This window comes from Piliocolobus tephrosceles, chromosome Y (assembly GCF_002776525.5).
Source record: "Piliocolobus tephrosceles isolate RC106 chromosome Y, ASM277652v3, whole genome shotgun sequence".
Taxonomy (NCBI): domain Eukaryota; kingdom Metazoa; phylum Chordata; class Mammalia; order Primates; family Cercopithecidae; genus Piliocolobus; species Piliocolobus tephrosceles.
In genome coordinates this window covers 18,598,828-18,619,736 of record NC_045456.1, presented here as the reverse complement: position 1 = coordinate 18,619,736, position 20,909 = coordinate 18,598,828, and positions in this window count along the sequence as shown.

Genomic DNA, 20,909 nt, shown 5'->3' with positions numbered 1-20,909 from the left:
GCTCACTACAACCTTCACCTCCCAGGTTCAAGCGATTCTCCTGCCTCAGTCTCTTGAGTAGCTGGGATTACAGGCGCATGCCACCACGCCTGGCTAATTTTTGCATTTTTAGTAGAGACAGGGTTTTGACATGTTGTACAGGCTAGTCTCGAACTCCTGGCCTCAGGTGATCGGCCTGCCTCAGCCTCCCAAAGTGTTGGGATTATAGGCGTGAGCCATTGCTCCTGGCCCAGTTTTTGATATACTTAATCATCCAGTGTTATAAAGATATTTTCAAACACTTTGAAATTTTTGATTTTTTAATGCTCCTAAGTTTTAAAGTTCTAATATTTGACTTAAGCTCTAAGCAAACCTGTAATTTTTAAAATTTAATTATTTATTTAAAGTTTATCATTTGTACAAGGATGCTTTACCAAAAGGTTTACCTTTCTTCATTCATCAATGAATGAATAAATCATGTTTCCAGAAATATCTGTTTGGGTTCAAGCTTTGTTTTTAGTGATAGGTAAACCTATCCTAGCATCAATATTATCCTCTTCTAAGATTTAGTGATAAGGCATGAAATCTCATGAAACTCATCTTCCACCTTCAGCATTTCCAGAAACATTTTCTTGGCATATCTCGGGCAATTGTCTCTCTATATAAAATTTTAAATTACCTTATCAATTTCTACAAAACATCCTTTTGGGAATTTTATTTAAATTTCATTGAATTAGTAGGTTAATTAGGAGAGAATTGACATCATTATTTATTGAGTCTAATTATACTTTGTCAAGTAAATCTGTTTGTTGCCTTTATAAATTATATGCTAATCTACATTTTCTAAATGATTATTACTATTGAAGGAAAGAAATTGATTTTTGATTATTGTATCCAACAACACTATTAAACACTCATATTTATTTGACCAATTATCAGTATATTTGTCTGGATTTCTTCTGTGTATTATCTTATGATTGATAAATAATGACATTTTCCTCCTTTTCAATTCATAAAACTCTTATTTCTTTCCTCTTCTATCCAGCAAAACACAGAAGAGAGGCTCTGATAAAAGGCATTATTGGCATTATTGTGTTTCGTGATCTTAAATATTTGCTATAGGTTTTCTTAGTGGTCTGTCCCTTGTTAAGAAAGCACCTTTTAATTCCAGTTTTCTGACAGTTCTGTGCATGAAAATTTGCAATATTTTATGGATTTGTTGGTATCTATTGATAAGTGAATCTATTGAGATGACGGTTTATATATTAATACGGGTGAATTATATTTAAAAAAATATTCCAGCACTAAGAAAAATATTGTACACTCCTGAAATGAACTTCAAGTGGTCATGATGAATATTGTATTTTATGCAATCCCTTTTTTACATGTGTGTATCTGTAATTTCACTTCTATGCTGATGAGTGAGACAGGCCTGGAGTAAATCAGTCCACTACATTCTTTTCAAGGGAACTTGAGTTTGACAGATTCATGCATCTCAACTCAGCGTTGTAAACTCTTAACAATGAACCCATCACAGCTGGGACCAAAGTTAAAAATAATTGCTATCTAAGTATCAGTGTTAGAATACATTATTTCCAATGTTTCCCCTCACTTTAAGTTTCTCTGATTCTTGATGTATTTTTTAATTAAATTGGATACACAATTACGACTATTATCATTATTTCATTCATAATATATTTGGTAAAATAATTTCTTTTTAAGTAAAACATTTAACAGTGCAGTTTGGTTCACGTCAATTATACTGTGAAGAACCCTTTATATTACTTGCCTAGAGACAGAGTATGTTAGTAGGCAGTTGATCAATATTCTGCTAAACTTTACTTATGAGAGTTTCTCTTGAAACAAGTATGTATTGTTACTTTTGTTTGTCATTAATTTAGTAATTATATCTTGCAAATTTAGTATGTGCTGTTTTAAGTACTACACAGGCAATATCTATTTATCTATTGTCTATATCCATATTTATCTACCATGCATCTGTATCTATTATCCATCATCATGATCTATTATCTATTATCAATTTATCTACCTATCATCTATATCTATCATCTATTCCTACGTATCATCTATCTTCCCCTTTAACATACCTACCCATATCTATCTATGTACCTTATCTACCCATCTTTCTAGCTTTTTATATTACACAGAAGTGGTTTATCTTTTAGTGATAGGGGACATTTTAGGCACAGAGTATAGATTCTATAAAATCTTATTGAATTGAGTTGAATTAAAAGCGTTTTTTGGCAGAATGTGGTGTCTCATGCCTGTAATCTCAGTACCTTGGGAGGCTGAGGCAAGAGGATTGCTTGAGGCCAGGCGTACAAGACCAGCCTGGACAATATAGTGACACATAGTAACAATAATAATAATTAGTCAGGTATGGTGGTGCACAACTGTGGTTCCAGCTACTTGGGAGGCTGCTGCAGGAGGATCGCTTGAGCCTGGGAAACAGAGGCTGCAGTGAGCTACGATGGAGCCACTGCACTCAATCCCCATGCCACTCAATACCTCACGCCACTTCAACTGCACACAATACAGGTTCCTAATCATCAGTACTGGCACACTTATGCATGTCAACCCGAAGACAAAAAAAAAAAAAAAAAGAAAAAAGGTTAATACATTGCTCTATAAAATAGCTTTATTTGGAGAACAAAATAGGCCTTTATAAGCACAGGAAAATATTCTGCTCTTTGAAACCCACTATGCTTTACTGTTCACAGATATGGCCCATGTGCCTATGCCAAAGATTCTGGCAAGTAATGTTATTCTTGTGATCCACCACTGGCCTCAAATAAAACATGCTAGCTCACTTAAAACTCAATTAAAAATCAAACTGATGAGAGGGCCATTGGGATGCAGAGAAAACAATATTTAAAAAGTCTAACACTAACGGACAGAATGAACTGAGTCTACATAATTCATCATCCCTGTAAAGATGGCAATGTGCAGATGAATGTAATTACTGAAATTAATTTTTGATTGTGGGTAGAGTGAATGCAAAATTTATTTTTACATTTTATTTTTATTTCCTTTTTTTTATTTTAATAGCTTTTGGGGGTACGAGTGATTTTTGGTTACATGAATGAATTATATGGTGGTGAAGTCAGATTTTAGTGCACCCAAGGAATGTACATTGTACCTAATGTGTAGTTTTTTGATCCCTAGCCTCCCTCGGAATTGGAAATTGTAAATTAAGCTTTGATTCACAGTTGTAAGAAGCATGGCATGCATATATAAATATAAATATAAATATTACATTTATGTCTACATATATATGTAAATAGCTTTTTTGCTCATATATTTTGTTGATTCTGACTAACTTTAGTAATCACAAGAGCAATTTGTTTCCTTATGTCAGAAGTTTAAGTGGTTATAAACCTGTTCTTGTTTTCAATCTCAAGCAATTTTAAAAGGCAAAAGATTTATGTGATCTGAAGAGAAAGCAGAGAATTCCAAGCAACCTTTCATGGTATAAAGAGTTAACACAACAACAAAATCCCTGAAACATTAACCTTATGACATAATTAACCTAATAAAATACCATGTAATGCATTGTTCGGTTCTTAATTACACATCACTTCTGAAATGTTTACACTTAGTAAATGTGAAATCACTGGGTCTCAACTTCTTTAATCATCAAATAAATGCAATTACCAGGTTGGTTTTAGGATTAAATTTTAAAATTTTACGTACTCTTTGCAAACTTGCATGCATTATGATTTTATATTTGAAAGCATGTCAAGTAGTTGAAAATTTAACTAGCGTGACTGTTAAACAATGAATAGGGATTGATGTATTTTCAAGAGTAGTGAACATCTATTTGACCCACTGTGAAAGTGTAAAATCGAATCACTTAGTTACCACCATAGTGACAGTACAATTTACTGCAGACAGAAATGCAGGCGGCTCTCTTCAGTAGGAACAGAATCATCCTATTCCCTCAAAAACACCTTGTCTAGATGGTTCATTTGACATTAATAAGTGGAGACAAGCCATCATGAGGGGAGACGTTTAGAATATATGACTTACACATGCAGATCTCACATCAGTGCATTAAAATATTGGCAATGAACTGTCTTCTCCTTCATAGAATGTATGATTTTACCAAGGCAAGTATGGATGCAAAGTTATTTCCACGAGAATGTTTCAGAATTAAAAGGAATTACTAAAGACTCATTTATGCCAATAAAATTAAAAATGGAAGAAAAATGATTCTCACTCTTTGACATACCAAGTTCACATTTCTGAACACCACACACAAAAAATTATGTACTCGAAGAAGTTTCATATAGAAATAAAAAGATGATTACCAGACCAAGAATATCATAGTGGCATCATACTTACCATAGAACACATATGAAATTATTAAACATTAGAGTCATATTGAAAATCAGTGGAGACAGTGACAGAATGTGATTCAAGTTCATAAATAAAAATCAGCAATGAACGTTCAATGGTTAGAATTCTGTTCAATGGCTAAGATTCTGTTCAATGTTTTTTTAGAAGGTGAAGAAAACACCTAGTATAGCCAGCTTCTCTGAAAATCTACCACCTCAGTCATCCCACTGATTAAATCTCTCGATGGTGTACCCTGACAAAAGATTTGCCTAAAAGTGATTGAATCTAGGGGAAGATAAAAATTTCAAAAGCAATGATAAAAAATACATCTTATGAAAAATGAAGTGTTAAAGACGAACATGAAAGAACAGATATAGGCCAGGCGTGGTGGCTCCTGCCTGTAATCCCAGCACTTTGGGAGGCCAAGGCCGGAGGATCACTTGAGGTCAGGAGTTGGAGACCAGCCTGGCCAACATAGTGAAACCATGTCTCTGTTAAAAATACAAAAAAATTAGCCGGGCATAGTGGTGCGCACCAGTAATCCCAGCTACTTAGGAGGCTGATGCAGGAGAATCACTTGAACCCAGGAGGTGCAGGTTGCAGTGAGCCAAGATCACACCACTGCACTCCAGCATGGGCAGTAGAGTGAGTGGGATGCCATCTCAAAAAAATTTTAAAAAGAGAGAGAGAGAAAAAAAGTATTTGTGTATAGATAGGTGTGCACACATATAGTGTGTATGTGTATGTTTGCATAGAAAGAGAGAGATATAGATGTGAATATTTATCACCTATTGTACTAGTCTGTCTCTTAAGTCTATTATTTGTCTACCTTTTTATCTCCTATCCATCCATCATCCATCATCTATCTCATCTCTCAAATACGATCTATCACCAATAATCTATATTTCATAAGTATCGCTTAAATGTTTTCTATTATCTAACCTTCAATCCATCCATCATTTATCTATCATTATATATTTATCATTATTCTAAATTTTATGTATATTACTCAAATATCTTTTCTACTATCTTTTTCAACTACCTAGCTATCCTATTTATCTATTTATCAATTATCTATTTTCAACAATCTGTATTCATAGCTATCATTTAAATATATTTTCTGTCATTTATTTATCCGTCCATTCATCATCTAGCTATATCTATTGCCTTCCTCAATTATCTAATTTCATATCTATTAATTAAATAGCATTTCTGTTATCTATCCATCCATCCATCATCTATCTCTCATCTATCTTCTATCATACATCCATCTATCATTTATCATCAGTTATCTATATTTTATATCACTAAAGTATATTTTCTATTATCCATGTATCCATCTTCTATTAATCTCATCTATCTATTGTATCTATCCACAGAAACACACACAAACATCTGAGTAGTACCAACTATCCAGAGATTATGAATTTCAAGGAGAAAGGGAAGAAGAAAGAGTAAAAACCCAAGGCATTTTCCCAAGGGGCCCCCCTCCGCAGTATTCCGCCCACATCTCCTAAAGTGGGACTAGATGGTGTGGTTCTGTGAGACAGAGAAGGTTGAGTGTTTACTGCAACTTAATCAACAGAAAAGAAAGGGGAAAAGCAAGTAGGCAGTGGATTTTGAACAGCCATTCCCCAGGGCCTGTGGACGTTGTCAATTTAGGTTATGTAATTTTATTTGCCCAGTTCCATTCAATATCTCCATTCATTGACATTAACATTGTTTTTTGTTGTATTTTTTACTTTGTCATTTTCAAAGGGAGATGATGCTTATAGAAGCGAATCTTTATGACTTTATTGAAGATTTTATGATATCCCTCTGCTACTGAGTTTCTGAAGGAGAAAATACTGTCTTTTTCAACATAAGTCCAAGTTTTATGTAATAGGACAATTTTTGGTAATTTTACTCATTTTCTGAAAGAAGTATGAGGCAAACTACCATATGTCGTGGGTATCCATCCATTATTTCAGAGTGTAAAGATTGCTTATCTTTAAAGATAAAATTATTGTAATTCTGAGACATGATGGAAAAAAACTCAGATGAAGTCTATTTTCATCAGCACAAGCAAATCAAAGGACATCACCTAAATAATTCATTTTTCTAAAGTAGTTTGATATTTGAGATCAATATAATTATGCCAGCATCTTGATACATGGATGGACAAAACCTGAAAATATACACTGTACATTTTATAATGTGTTATTTTAAAACTACTGTACTTACAGAATTGTGCCTCAGTCATAAATCTCTTTTTTTCAATACTGAACACCTGCTTTCGTGTATTTCCTGGCCACCTCAATGGACTGCATTTGTAAGAATTAATTTGATCTCTGGCTTAATGAAGTCACATATTTTCTTTTTTTTTTTTTTTTTTTGTTTTTTTTTTTTCTTGAGATGGAGTCTCGCTCTTGTGCCCCAGCCTGGAGTGCAAGGGCATGATATCAGCTCACTGCAACCTCCACCTCCTGGGTTCAAGCAATTCTCCTGCCTCAGCCTCTTGAACAGCTGGGATTACAGGTGCCTGCCACCATGCTTGGCTAATTTCTTTTTGTATTTTTAGTAAAGATGGGGTTTCACCATGTTAGCCAGGCTGGTCTCAAACTCCTGACCTCAGGTGATCCACTCACTTCGGCCTCCCAAAGTGCTGGGATTACAGGCGTGAGCAGCCATGCCCAGCCTAAGTTGCATATTTTCAACACCTGTCTTCTTCAAACCTCAACTGCCAAGTTTTCTTTTATTTAATGCATGTTGAGAATCACCGAAACAATTACTTTCTCGTATTTTAATGAGGTTTCTTTTTCCCTCTTCTATTTTATTTTTGGAGAATTCATTATTCAGTAGAAGAATTATGAAGAAAAATGCCTTAAAAATAAAAATAAATAAAATACTGGTGGCCTCATGGACGTATTAGATGAGGTAATCACTGATCAATCTTTTGAGACACGTCTGATAAACTTGGAATCTATCCATATTGGGAATGTCAACTACTTTTCAAATTTTGACTTTTTGTTTTGGAAAGAGCATGTGAGAAGTGGACAATTACAAGTATTTGGCATTTCAAAGATTTCTGTCCTGGTGTCCCAAATGTCTCTGGTTCCGTGATTTAAGCATGGGAAGCAAGGGACTGTGAGTAGGCTTATATTACAAATAGCAGCAGACAAGCCCTGAGGCTCTGCAGTCTTGACTTTGAAGATGACTCAGTCTTTATGATTCCAACAAAGTGCTGGTGGTGTTACTGAACCCATCTGGGGTCTCCTTAACCGGCACAGTAAGGCCAAACATTCGCCCTGCAGTTTTGCAGCTGGAGAAAGGAGGGCATTTATTTGCAGGGCACCAAGCAAGGAGAATGGGGCAAGTCACACTTCACACCCAACCTCCCTGATGGCTTGCAAGTAATGGATTTTCAACGTAGGGGTACATTTCAGTAAAGGAGAAGTCACAGGCAACATCGTAAATCAATACACGGATATTATACATTGGTTTAGTGGCAGGCCAGGTCTCACTAACACAGGCCTCCATAACAACTATTTCAGCACTGACCGAGTGGTGAAGTTACTATTAAAAGCTGAAAGAGCCAGCACTGTTATACAAAAGCTGGAATGGAACAAAAGCCCACCAAGAGTTTTGCCCAGGCCTTTGCTGGGCCTCGAAGCATGACAAGACAATGAAGGAATTCTTAACAGGACCTGTTTAGGATTAAACAAGTGGTTTTTGTTTGTTTGTTTGGTTGGTTGGTTTTTTTTGTGGGTCTAAAGAAACTCCCCAGACCTCCACAAACAAGTTTATGGGGGTCTGAAGGAACTCCCCAAACCTCCATGATTTAGCAGGAGACAAGATAAGGGTAATCACCCCAGAACCTGGACCCATTTAGATTAAGTAAATTTACTCAGGCTCCAGAGGAAGGTCTCCAGGACTCAGACCTTAGTTATAGATTAGAAGAAGTTAATCACTTATGTCTTTAAATGAAGGCACACTTACACGTAGACAACTAGCTTAGAAGGTATATAAGCTCTGGAAAACTTTGTAATTTTGAGTTGGTCTGGCAACAATTTCCAGACCGTCTCCCTGTACTCAGTTACAGAAATAAACTGGCTTCTTTCCCAGTTCATCTGAATCTTGCTATTGGGTCACAAGAATAAGCAGCCCGACCCTCGGTTTGGTCTGGGAACAGTTTGACCTAAAAAGGTGAATATCTTAAAAGGTGAAAATATCTTAAAAGCTGAAAATATCTCAAAAGGTGAAAATATCTTAAAAGGTGAATATTTAGAAAGGTGAAGCGGGAGACCCACAGGTTACAGGTGGATTCAAAGATTTTCTGATTTGTGATTGGGTAAGGAGTCAATGTTTTATCTCAAATTGGGTTCAGCAGAAAAGAATGTTAGTTCTGACCTGTGGGTGTGACTTCCTCCAGTCCCCTCAGGAAGAAATTTAAAACAAAATTTGTTGGTCAGAGTTCAGTCTTTAGTTTCCCCTTATCTGAGGTCTACATGCTAGCAGATCCGTTTGGTGCGGTTGTGGGTTTCTGAAGAACAACTCAGGTACCTATGTTAAAATGTTAACTTTTATCCCATGTGGGAACCAAACATCTCATGACTCTAACTTTCTCGGCTATTGTTTAAGCTACGGTTACCTTCTTGCATATCAAGTTGCTCATTTACTTTTCAGGGATAGCCAGGTGCCTGGAATTTCCCTTGATGGAACTCAAGATTTCCTTGTATTTCTATGCTTGAAGGGGCACCCTGCAAGCCCCCTGCTCCATCTCAACGGACGGGGGAATTTAGGATAACAAAATGGTCTCCAATAAAAGTTTTGTTATGGCTGGCTCTTATTTTAGTAGAGTTTTAAAGAAGTCAATGTTTTGCATTGCTAAAGCTTTTTTGTGTTACTTTAATAATTTTTTTGCTTGATCCTGGCTGCTCTGCCTATGGAGTAGCCATTCTTTTATTCCTTTACTTTCTAAAGTACTAAACAGGACAAACTTTTATAACCTGACATCTGACAACATTTAAGATCCCCTTTTGACAAAACGTAACAGTCATCATCACTCAGATGCCTGAAATGTATAAATCTGTGTCAAAATCTTTAGGATGTATCTCTAAATATAGAAATTGACAATAATGAATGGATGAATCGCACTGGAGCCCTGTTGCCCTGGGAAACAGCAATGGTTAAGAAATCCTTCCTTTTTTGGGTCCAGCAAGGAACATCTTTCCTAAGACTTAAGTGAGAAAGTCTGAGGTCACAGCCTCTCAACACCCCCCACCCCATCCTACATTTTGTATGACAAAGTCACACCGAGTCCTTCAAATATTGATTCATTGTGTTTTAAATGATTAACTGAACTATGCATTAGTCAGAACAAAAGACGTGCTAAAGGAACTTTTGTTAACAAGCATATTGCCTGCTTTAACAGGCCCTCTTGAGAATAGGCTGGCCTGGGGTAAAACACCCTCTCACTTACTGGTTGAATCAGTTACCTTTTTGTCTTACATCCCCATAAAAGAAAACCTCCTTTTCCGCCTAACCTTTGAGACGCCAGCAGATATCACAGAAGGAGATTTCACCTGACTGCTGCTATAGTCATCCTATTGCAATCATCCTATCTGGGAAAAACGTCTATTTATGTGAATCCAAATTTGCTTTTCACACGCTAACATTCCCCGCTTCCCCACCTCTTTGTGTTTTTGAGATGGAGTCTCGCTCTGTCAGCCATGCTGGAGTGCAGCGCCTTGATCTCAGCTCACTGCAACTTCCGCCTCCCAGGTTCAAGCGATTCTCCTTCCTCAGTAGCTGGGACGACAGGCGCCTACCGCCGCACCTGGCTAAAGTTTTGTATTTTTAGTAGAGACGAGGTTTCGGCATGTTAGCCAGGCTGGTCTCGAACTCCTGACCTCAAGTGATCAGCCTGCCTCAGCCTCCGAAAGTGCTGATATTTCAAGCGTGAGCCACCGCGCCCAGCCCCCATGCCAATATTCAAATAAGGAGAATAAAGGCTTAACTGATCTCAGAATTTATTCAAGGAAATATAACAAAAACCTATGGCTTTTTTTTTTTCTATCTCTGAATATATTTTTATTGAGGAAACAATTTTTGATGGAAAGAAAAAAATGGGTGTTGAAGTCAGACATACCTGGTTTATATCATTGCCCCTTTTTTAACCAGTCCTGTGATCTCAAATACAGGCAAGTTACTTGCAGGTGACTTACGTCCTCTAAGCCTGTGTTTATTCATTGGAGGGAAGAAACTTCTCACAAGAGAATAATTTCAAATACCATTTAAAACTAATATTTGTGGATGTCCATGGAAACAAAAGCTCAGTTATATGAAAGACTGCTGATGGAATGGAAAATTGTTCACCTGTCCTTATGCCAAGTTCTCTCACCAAGTTAATCATCTCTCATTATTTCTTCTTTAACTCTCCTTTGAGCCAAGATGATACTTCCGACTTCTTTATGAACATTAAGATACATTTATTTACTCCAAGCTAACAACGGCAAATAATGCATCCTCATAATCTTCATAACTTTTATAATTCTGCATTTTTTGAAAGATTCAGTCTAAAAATAATATTTAATATCTCTATTTCTTGAACCATTACATTTGGACTGTAGGATCTTACTGTAACATCTTACTGTAAGTGATTAGCAAAGCAGTCATTATATATTTTCCTTGATATCTCCTCTTGCCTTCCTTAATTTACATTGGCTTTTCCACTCATTAACTGATTAAAGTTTGAAACTGATATTTTTAATCTGTAAAAATAATGACTTCTTATTGGCTTCCAATAATGTTGATTCTGAAAATTAAAAACCGATCAATAGAATTGAGAATAATCTTTATGTGGATATTTACCAGTGGACTCCAGGGACTATGAATGAATCTACAGAAACCTGTGTGATTTAGTCCCATGATATTAAACATGAACTGCTTCAAGAAGAGTCCGCATATCAAAACAGTCATATTCTTCTTTCTTAAAATCCAGCACATTACTTGAAAACATTGCATGACTGTGATTTTCCCTGGAGTTCACAAGTGCTCTTCTATTTCTCATTGTCAAGAGAAACATCTACTCTTCCTCCTTTATCTCATTAAGAGTTCCTTGATGATACTCAACCTTCTTTGAATAGACTGTTTTTTTATATATTTCTTCTAAAGGTATCTCTCAGCAGGCTTCTGTATTTCTTTGAGTCACTGGGTGAAATCATGGGAAAATATTAGTTTGTCATGCTATCACATTTTAATGTCTTTCCTGTAGGTGGTATTTCAGGTATACTTGATATATTTTCTGGGCTATTCCAGATATTGGTGAATTATCTGATTCATTCATATTTAAATGGCCAATGCAATCCAAAATATAATTTCAATCTGTTATGATATTTAAAAATTCCAGGCCAGTTGCAGTGGCTCATGCTTGTAATCTCAACTCTTTGTGAGTCCAATGTAGGCAGACCGCTTGAGTTCAGGAGTTCAAGACCAGCTTGGGCAACACAATGAGAGCCCATCTAAACACAAAATAAAAAAAATTAGCCAGGCATGGTAGCACACACCTGTAATCCCAGCTACTCAGGAAGCTAAGGTGAGAGGATCACTTGAGCCTGGGAGGTCACGGCTGCAGTGAACTGAGATCGAGTCACTGCATTCCAGCCTGGGCAACAGAGTCAAGCCCTGTTTTTTTGTTTGTTTGTTTGTTTGTTTTTTAATTCTCACTTTCCATTAATCTCCTAACCTTTTTCAAGTTTACAAGGGTATATGGAGAAGGATGCCACGTTCACTTATATAATTTTTTTTCCATGGGTAGTTATTGCTCCTACAGGATGTATCGCGACACCCTGCAGTCTTGCTTCCAGTTTCTGGCCATACTTTTGGCTCTACTTTTCCTGCAGAGTCACATTCCTAGAGTAGAGAACTTTCATCAGGGTCCTACCCGGGGACTCAGGGCTGCCATCTTTCAGAAGACACTTGGCCCAAGGAAACTGTCAATCATTTTGTGCTGCCCAACAGTACTAGACGACCAAACATGTACTCTTACAGTCTCACCTCTTTATTCAGCCTTCACCAAGGCTTGCAGACAACCTGGTACCATTCAACTTCTTCAGGTACGAATCATCCTGCAGTCTCTCTATTCTCTGAACCCCAGATTCACTGAGAAGGTCTCTTGATGCTGCACTTTGAATGTTTGTGTTCCCCTAGAATAACATCTTGAATCTTAACGTCAAGGTGATGGCGTTAGGAGATGGGAGGTGATGAGGGTGGCACCCTCATAAACGGAATTTGTGCTCTTATAAAAGGGACCCCAAAGGTCTCCCTTACCCCTTCCACTATGTGAGAACACAGTGAGAAGTCACCATCTATCAGTCAGGCTGTGAGTCCTCACCAGATACTAAATCTGCCACTTTTTTCCAGTCTCCAGACATGTAAGCAATAAATGCCTGTGTTTAGAAGCCACCCAGTCTATGACATTTTTGTTATTACAGCCCAAATATGGTAGGACAGTTGATGTCCCATCAATCAATTTCACAGTGGAATCTCCATGTTACTCTCCTATCAGCAAGGAAATGCACAGTACTTGAAAATGTCCCATGAAGGAGCTCTCACCAGCTCTCATTATTTCACTGGACACTAACCTTATCCTTATATATCATGGAGATTGGAGATGAGCTTCGGGGTCAAGATTTCTGCCTAGATCATCTAGTACTGAGAGTGGAGGAAGGAAGAGACTGGTCAGGCAGGCAGTTAGGGTGGGTTCTTGGTTAAGTTCTTTCAAACAAAAGAATAGTGTGCAGGCACAGATAAGTGATCTTGCACATGGGGGGCTTGCCTGAGATATGCCCACAGCTGGGCTATCTCATAAGATGAGAAGGGCTACACAGGAGACTTTCTCAGACATGCCTGCAATGGAAAATTCTGTCCCCTGACACATGCACAGTAAGGGCAACAAAGCAATATGGAGTTTCTCAAGCTAAGGGGCTCTCGTGCACACTGGGAGGATGGGGTAGAGCTACCAGAAACTGTGAAATGGCAACCCCTTTTCAGGACCCCTCTCTGTGTCAGAGAGGTTTCTCTCTTTTTTTTTTTGCTTATTAAACATCTGCTCTAACCTCTCCCTTGGCGTGTCTGCATCCTTGATTTCCCCAGCCATGAGACAAAGAACTTCGGGTGGCATGCCAGACGACAAGGCCAGCTTCAGTACTTTATTTTTGGACACGATGTTTCTTAGCTTTGGAGCCTCTTCTGAAATCAAGGAAACCAGCTTAATTTCACATGTGTGCACATACACACACACACATGCATGCACACAGACACACACACACATATTTAACATACTAGTGTATGTGTGTGTGCATGTACTAGATTCCTGAAGGATATCTCCTTTGCTATTAACAGTTTGCATCTATTTCTATGTCTATGACTATGTTTGTTGTGAAAATAAGTATAAGTTAAAAGCTGTGGAGTCCCCCAAAAACACTTCAAGCCTTGAGAGAGATGTGACTGTGATCTGAGTCACATATGGTGACAACTTCTGTTCTCAGATTATAGATTAACTCACTTTTTAATTTTCCTCGTTCTGTACAAAGACTAGAGAAAATTAAGCGATATAAGAGACAAAAACCTTCTGCCTTTTTAATTAATGATGCTTGTGATTGATTAACCTCCCCTGGGTTGCCCTGCTTCACTTAGACTAGATAAAGAAAATCCATGACTATTACACCCTCTGTTAAAAAAATGTTAAATGTATTCTTCCCAAAAAGAAACTGCCTATAACCAGTCCAATGGCTGTAAATATGTGCCAACCTTGTATGAATAATGTGGTAATCTTGCTAAAAAACCCCTCTATCTCTCCTTTATAAATGAAACCTTAACTTGCCTACTCCATAATTTTGGAGTTGGTGTGCTGGGTGTGATTCATCCATCTTCACACATTGCTCTTGAATAAACTTTATTTGAATTAGATTCTGATCTTTTTAGTTATTTAAGGTTGACACTATGTTTGTATCTGTGACTCTTTCATAGACATCTAAAAGATGTGTCCTCGGTTGTTAAAGGCTTTCATATATTTCTACATGTGTACATAGATCTATGTCTATGCAAAGGATTCTTGAAGGACTCTTCAGGCTGCTGTTACAGATGCCATGAACTGGAGGGCTTATACAACTTATTTCTCAGAGTTTTTGAATCTTGAAGTCCAAGATCATCAAGATTCCAACCTGGTTTCTGGAGAGGGCTGTCTTCCTGGTTTGTAGATGGTCAACTTCTCACTATATCTTCATAGGGTGTAACCACCCAGTAGATTCATCTTGCTCACTGCCTAAACAGAGCTGATTTCTCAAGACAGGGGAATTGCAATAGAGAAAGAGTAGTTCATGCAGAGCTGGCTGTGCAGGAGACTGGAGTTTTATCATTACACCAATCAGTCTCCCCAAGCATTCAGGGATCAGAGTTTTTAAGGATAATTTGGTGGGTGGAGGGAAAGGCCAGTGAGTCAAGAGTGCTAATTGGTTGGGTTGGAGATGAAGCCATAGGGAATTTAAGCTGTCCTCTTGGGCTGAGTCAGTTCCTGAGTGGTGGCCACAAGATCAGATGAGCCAGTTTATCCATCTGCATGGTGCTAGCGGATCCATCAAGTGCAGGGTCTGCAAAATATCTCAAGCACTGATCTTAGGAGCAGTTTAGGGAGGCTTAGAATCTTGTAGCCTGCAGCTGCATGACTCCTAAACCATAATTTCTAATCTTGTGGCTAATTTATTAGTTTTACAAAGGCAGTCTAGTCCCCAGGCAAGAAGGAAGTTTGTTTTGAGAAGGGACTATTCTTTGTTTTAAACCATAGACTAAGTTCCTCCCAAAGTTAGTTCAGCCTACGCCCGGGAATAAACAAGAACAGTTTGGAAGTCAGAAGCAAGATGGAGTTGGTTGGGTCAGATCTCTTTCACGGTCTCAGTCATAATTTTGCAAGGGTGGTTTCAATGACAGAGAGAAAAAGAGAGCTCTGGGCTGTTCATCTTCTTAAAAAGGCACCAATCTCATCATGGGAGCCCCCCTTCAGGACATCATCTAAAACTAATAGATTATTTCCTAATGCTCCATTTTCAAATACATCTCACTGGGAGTTAGGGTTTCAGCCTATGGGGGGACACAAACATTTAGTCTATGGTACCTCATTACCTGTCAACATTTTACTTCTTTTTCCATGTCAATGTCTACATCTACATTTATAACCATTTCTGTTTATGTTTTAGGAGCCAAGGAAAAACCTCCCCTTTGCTCTCTGAACATTCACTAAAAATTAACTGACAGTAGACAGATTAAGAAGTTTCCATACTGTAACTGCCCCATGGGCCCATTTTACCCATTGCTCAGAGAGAACTGATTGATCAAGACAAGGAAAATGCAATAGAGGAAGAGTTTAACTCACTCAGAGCTGGCTAAACAGGAGACCAGAGTTTCATTATTACTCAAATCTGTCTCCTCAAACATTTGGAGATTAGGCTTTTTCAAAGATAGTTTGGTGAGTAGGAGGCCCAGGAGTGGGGAGTGCTGACTGGTTGGGTTGGAGATGAAATCATAGGAGCTGAAGCTTTCCTTTTTCACTGAGTCAGTTCCTGAGTGGGAGCCAAAAAACTGATTGGTGAGTCCTGGTACAGTCTTTGGTAGTCAGAAATGCAAAAAAAACCTGAAAAGACATCTCAAAAGGCCAATCTTGGATTCTATAATAGTGATGTTATCTGCAGGAGTAATTGGGGAAGTTGAAAATCTTGTGACCTCCTAAATATTGGCTGGTAATTATTTAACTATGCTTACATCATACTAGAAGTCAGACCCCTCTCATCCTCCTAAACTGATAGTCTTTTATTAGTTTACAAAGGCAGTTTTGGAAAATGCTATTATAATTTAAACTATAGGCTGGGAGTAGTGGCTTACACCTGTAATCCCAGCACTGTGAGAAGCCAAGGCAGGAGGCTTACTTGAGCTCAGGAGTTCAAGACCAACCTGGGCAACATGGCAAAACCCTATCTCTACAAAAAAATACAAAAAATTAGCCAGGCACGATTTCTTGTGCCTGTAGTCCCAGCTACTGGGGAGGCTGAGGTAAGAGGATCACTTGAGCCTGGGAGGTGGAGGTTGCAGTGAGCCAAAGTTTACCACTGCACTCCAGCCTAGGTGACAGTGGGAGACCCTGTCTCAAAAACATAGAAATAATGAAATTAACTGTAAACTAAATTTATCTCAACATTAGCTTGACCCATGCCCAAGAATGAATGAAGACAGCCAACCTGTGAGCCTAGAAGCAAGATGGAGTCAGCCATGTCAGGTTTCTCTTACTGTCAGAATTTTGCAAAGGAGGTTACAATATGAATTTATTAATGTGGGTGGAGTCTTACAAAATTTCTTAAAGAAATGGCCAGATGGTTGATGGTTTTTTACCATCCTGGAGTTATGTAAAGAATAATGGCTCAGAGCATGTGCAAAAACAGATTACAGCGGTAAATCAGGTTATCGTGTGAAGACAGGTTGTGGGAGAGGGAGTGGAGGCACCTGGCTAGCAAAGGTGGTCTCCTTATGCAGATGAAACCTTCCAGGTAGCAGCCCTCAGAGAGATTAGATGGTGAATATATCTTTCAGGTCTTAAAAGGTGTTAGATTCTTAGTTCATCTTTCATAGATGAGACAAGGGAGGACCTCAGAGAAAGCCTGGCTGTATCGAGGCAGATTTTTTCTACAGATGCAAATCTCCCCCACAAAAGACAGCTTTTTAGCAATTATTGTATTTACAACACTTCTGATTAGCCATCTTGAAGGATGCAAAGGAAATGCATTGTAAAAGAAAATAAGATTTCAGAACCCTCTAAGTTTATGATGCCAAGGGGAAAGTTAAGTCCTGAATACTGAGTCATACAGCATATCTGCAATTTTGCTCTTTAGATTGTAGATTAACTGTCTTCCTCATTGCTTTTGTTCTGTAAATGACTAGAAGAGACCAGACACTAGACTTCCCCTTTCCCATCATTGATCTATGTTATAGATAGACTAACTGCATCCTTTATCATTTACCTAACTCGGAACAGAGGGTCCCAAGACCCAAGATGACAGTTACATCTTCAGTGTGGAATGTTGCATACACCTTTCCCAAAGAAAAACACCACTTTAAGTAACCAGATTGTTGTAACTATGCATCAAGCCTTACAGAGAAGGACAATGAAATTCTGTTAACCTTTCCTCAACTTTGTCCACATAAGGAATTAAAAATGTCTGCACTTCAGAACCCTGAATTCTCTTCTTCAGAATCTTTGTTTTCTGTGTGACCTGTCCTCAGACTTTGTCTTGAATAAACTCTCTTGGAGCTAGAATCTGACATTTTTTATTGCTCTTGGTTGACAACATTTCCGGGTAAAATATTTTGATTTCTTTCAATATTTATGTAATGAATTCCTTTTCTAAAACCAGTTTATTGAGGTATGGTTGGCATAAAAAAGCTGTACATATTTATTATACACAATATGATGTGTTTAAAGATGAGTATATGTCTATGAACCTATTGAATTTAGTTTATAGTTTAATTTAAAAATAAAGGTAATAACACTTTAAAAAGCAAAATTGCAGGCATGCTATGTGACTCAGTATCCAGGATTTAATTTTCCCCTTGGCATCATAAACTTTGAGGGTTCTGAAATCTCATTTTATTTTACAATGTATTTCCTTTGCATATTTCAATTTGGCTAGTCAGAAGTGCTGTAAATATAAGATTTACTGATAACAGTAACACTGTCTTTGTAAAACTAACAAATTAACCACAAGGTTGGAAATTATGGCTCAGGAGCCAAGTAGCCAGAGGCCACAAGATTCCCGACCTCCCCAGTTGCTTCTATAGATAAAATTACTATTGTAAAACCTAAGATTGGTGAGTGAGGTATTTTTTGGACCCTGCATTCTGGTGAACCAGCTGGTGTCACCCAGATCAATAATCTATACCAGGAAACTGGCTCAACTAGTCTTGTGGCTCCCACACAGAGACTGAAGACAGCTCCAATCCCCTGTGATTTCATCCCCAACCCAACCAATCAGCATTCTTCATTCCCTAGTCACCTGCCTATCCAATTATTATTTTTTTAAAAAAATCCTAGCCTCTGAATGTTCAGTGAGTCTGAATTGAGTAATAAACTCATGCCTTCCCTGTGCCTAGCCCTGTGATTCCACTCTTTCTCTACTGAAATACAACTGTCTCAATGAATTGGCTCCATCTGTGCAGAAGGCAAGAAGAACCCATTGGGTAATTACATCATGAAAATAAGTGAAAGGATTTTCCAAAGGACAGATACAAAATGATATGTTATTTCCCAAGGAAAAATAAAGATTAATTTCAATCCACAGTAAACAGTAAGTATATATTAGTGACAGATACATTGATACGATTTGCATGATATATTATGTATATATCATACATATGTGAATTAGGTACAGAGTGCAAGTAATTTACTGGCAGAAAATGATAACATTTTCTTCAGACTTCTCCATAACTACACTCACTGAGAGAATAGATTAGCACAATTTCTACATAGTAAATACATTTAGATTCTCAAATTTGGATACCTTGATTATTTCCTACTTAAATCAGAAGAAAGTAGTCGTTATGAAAAGTAAGAACTCCTACAGTGTAGAGGTTACTACCTCTTTAAAAATCATCTAATCAAAACACAAAATGGATAAGCAAATAAGTAATATAATTTGTGGAAAAACACTCCACCAGCCAAGAAGGAAAGTGAAATAAATATCTCGTGATGGATGAAAATAAATCTATAAAAGATTTTCAGTGAACTTTGAATCCACTGAAACAAATAGCCATCTGTCCACAATTGTTACACTTCTGTTACAAAACTGAAAGTACCTATAATGCGCCTTTAAATATTTTGATGTCAATAGAGAAAAAGGGAAGATGTAAAACTTGCTAGTTTCATAGTTTTTGTTTGTTTGTTTTCCCAGTGGGTGTACAAGAGATTCTAATGGTGAAAATGGACAAATAGTGTTTAAGAGTAAGGAATGTCTGGAAAGGTGCATTACAATGTATTAAAATCACATAAGGTGCTTATGAAATACATGTTCCAAAGTGCTGTCTTCTAAGATAGTCTAGTTAAATGGTTATCTGAAGGGGAAATCATATTTTTCAATCACTCAGCTGGCTTAATGCGATGGTCCTTTGCCTCATTTTGAGAAATACTGCATTCGAGGAACCAAAACCTTATTATCAACAGTTTAGTTACAAAAAGAGGTATATTTGCATGCACCACTTCCACACCATTCATACACCAAAAGGGTATGTCAAATAAGTGAGGTAAAGTACTAAAATAATGTAGATGCACCCCATTGAAAGACATGTGGTAACAAGAGATATTAGAAAAAGTTATCAGAATCTAAGGCTGGATTAAAATTTCATGAAATCTTACACCATATCAATACATGAAATGTAAACTCATACAGTCAATAGATACGTGTAAATCTAATTAGAAGAGTTTTTAATTAAAGAAAGGACAACACTTTTATGAAAATACATGTAACCAAGATTTAAACAAGCCTTGCTTAATAGTAATAATTTCTTAATAGTAAGACAAGCATCACTAAAAGAAAATTGTAAAGCACGATACTATCAGTGCAATATGTCTCTGTTGATGTTACATAACAAAACACCAAAAATACATAAAGTAAAACTCCTCAGAGAGAAATCCATTATGATTCACTCATTCATTTCATGTGATAATCAGTCCCTGTCTCTCCGAAGACAAAGTCAATCTCCACTTGGGGCAGAATAACTTGCTGAGCTATTTATTTCCACGTGTATATTTCATTGATACGTTCCCTGTCTTGTTCTAAGAAGATTTCTAGAATCCTTATGCTTTCCTCCATAGGGAATATTATTATGTGTTATGTAACCAAAACAGCTTTTCCCTGAAGAGACCCTCTCCAATAGGGTTTTGCTGTCCTGAAGATCGAGAATTCCACCAATGTGAAGAATGCTTATTGAATGGCACATTGAGGAGAACAAATTAGCTACTTATGAGCAAATGGGATTAAAAGGAGTATGGAGGTCTAGTTTCAAGAGAGGGTGGCTGACTGTAGGCGGTGGTTTCCTAGGCAAAACCTTAGAGGAGAAGATAGGAAGTACTACCAGGAGGCCACAGCCTTGACCCAGATATTCTCATATTCATCATGGATTCCACTTCTGTATTGCTGACACAGAGACAGTGAATTGGGAGGATTCTGGAGTCAGGCTATTCCAGAATTGAGTGATGCCAATGATGGGATGATGTCACCATTCTGAAATATGTCTGAAAACATTATTTAAGAAATGCTAATGACTGCTGAAAAGATCTACTTTGGAAAGAAAAACTGGAAGCTTAGAAAGGGGGAATTTTCTTTTTTTAATTGATTACTTGATTGCCCCTTTAAAAATTATCATGATTACATGCTACCATTACAATAAAAAGTTAAACAAGAAAGGCTTTAAATAAGAGCTTATTCTATGTCATTGGGTACGTATCAGCCTATGATTTTTCACAGAGCTTGCAATAAAATTATGGAAATAAA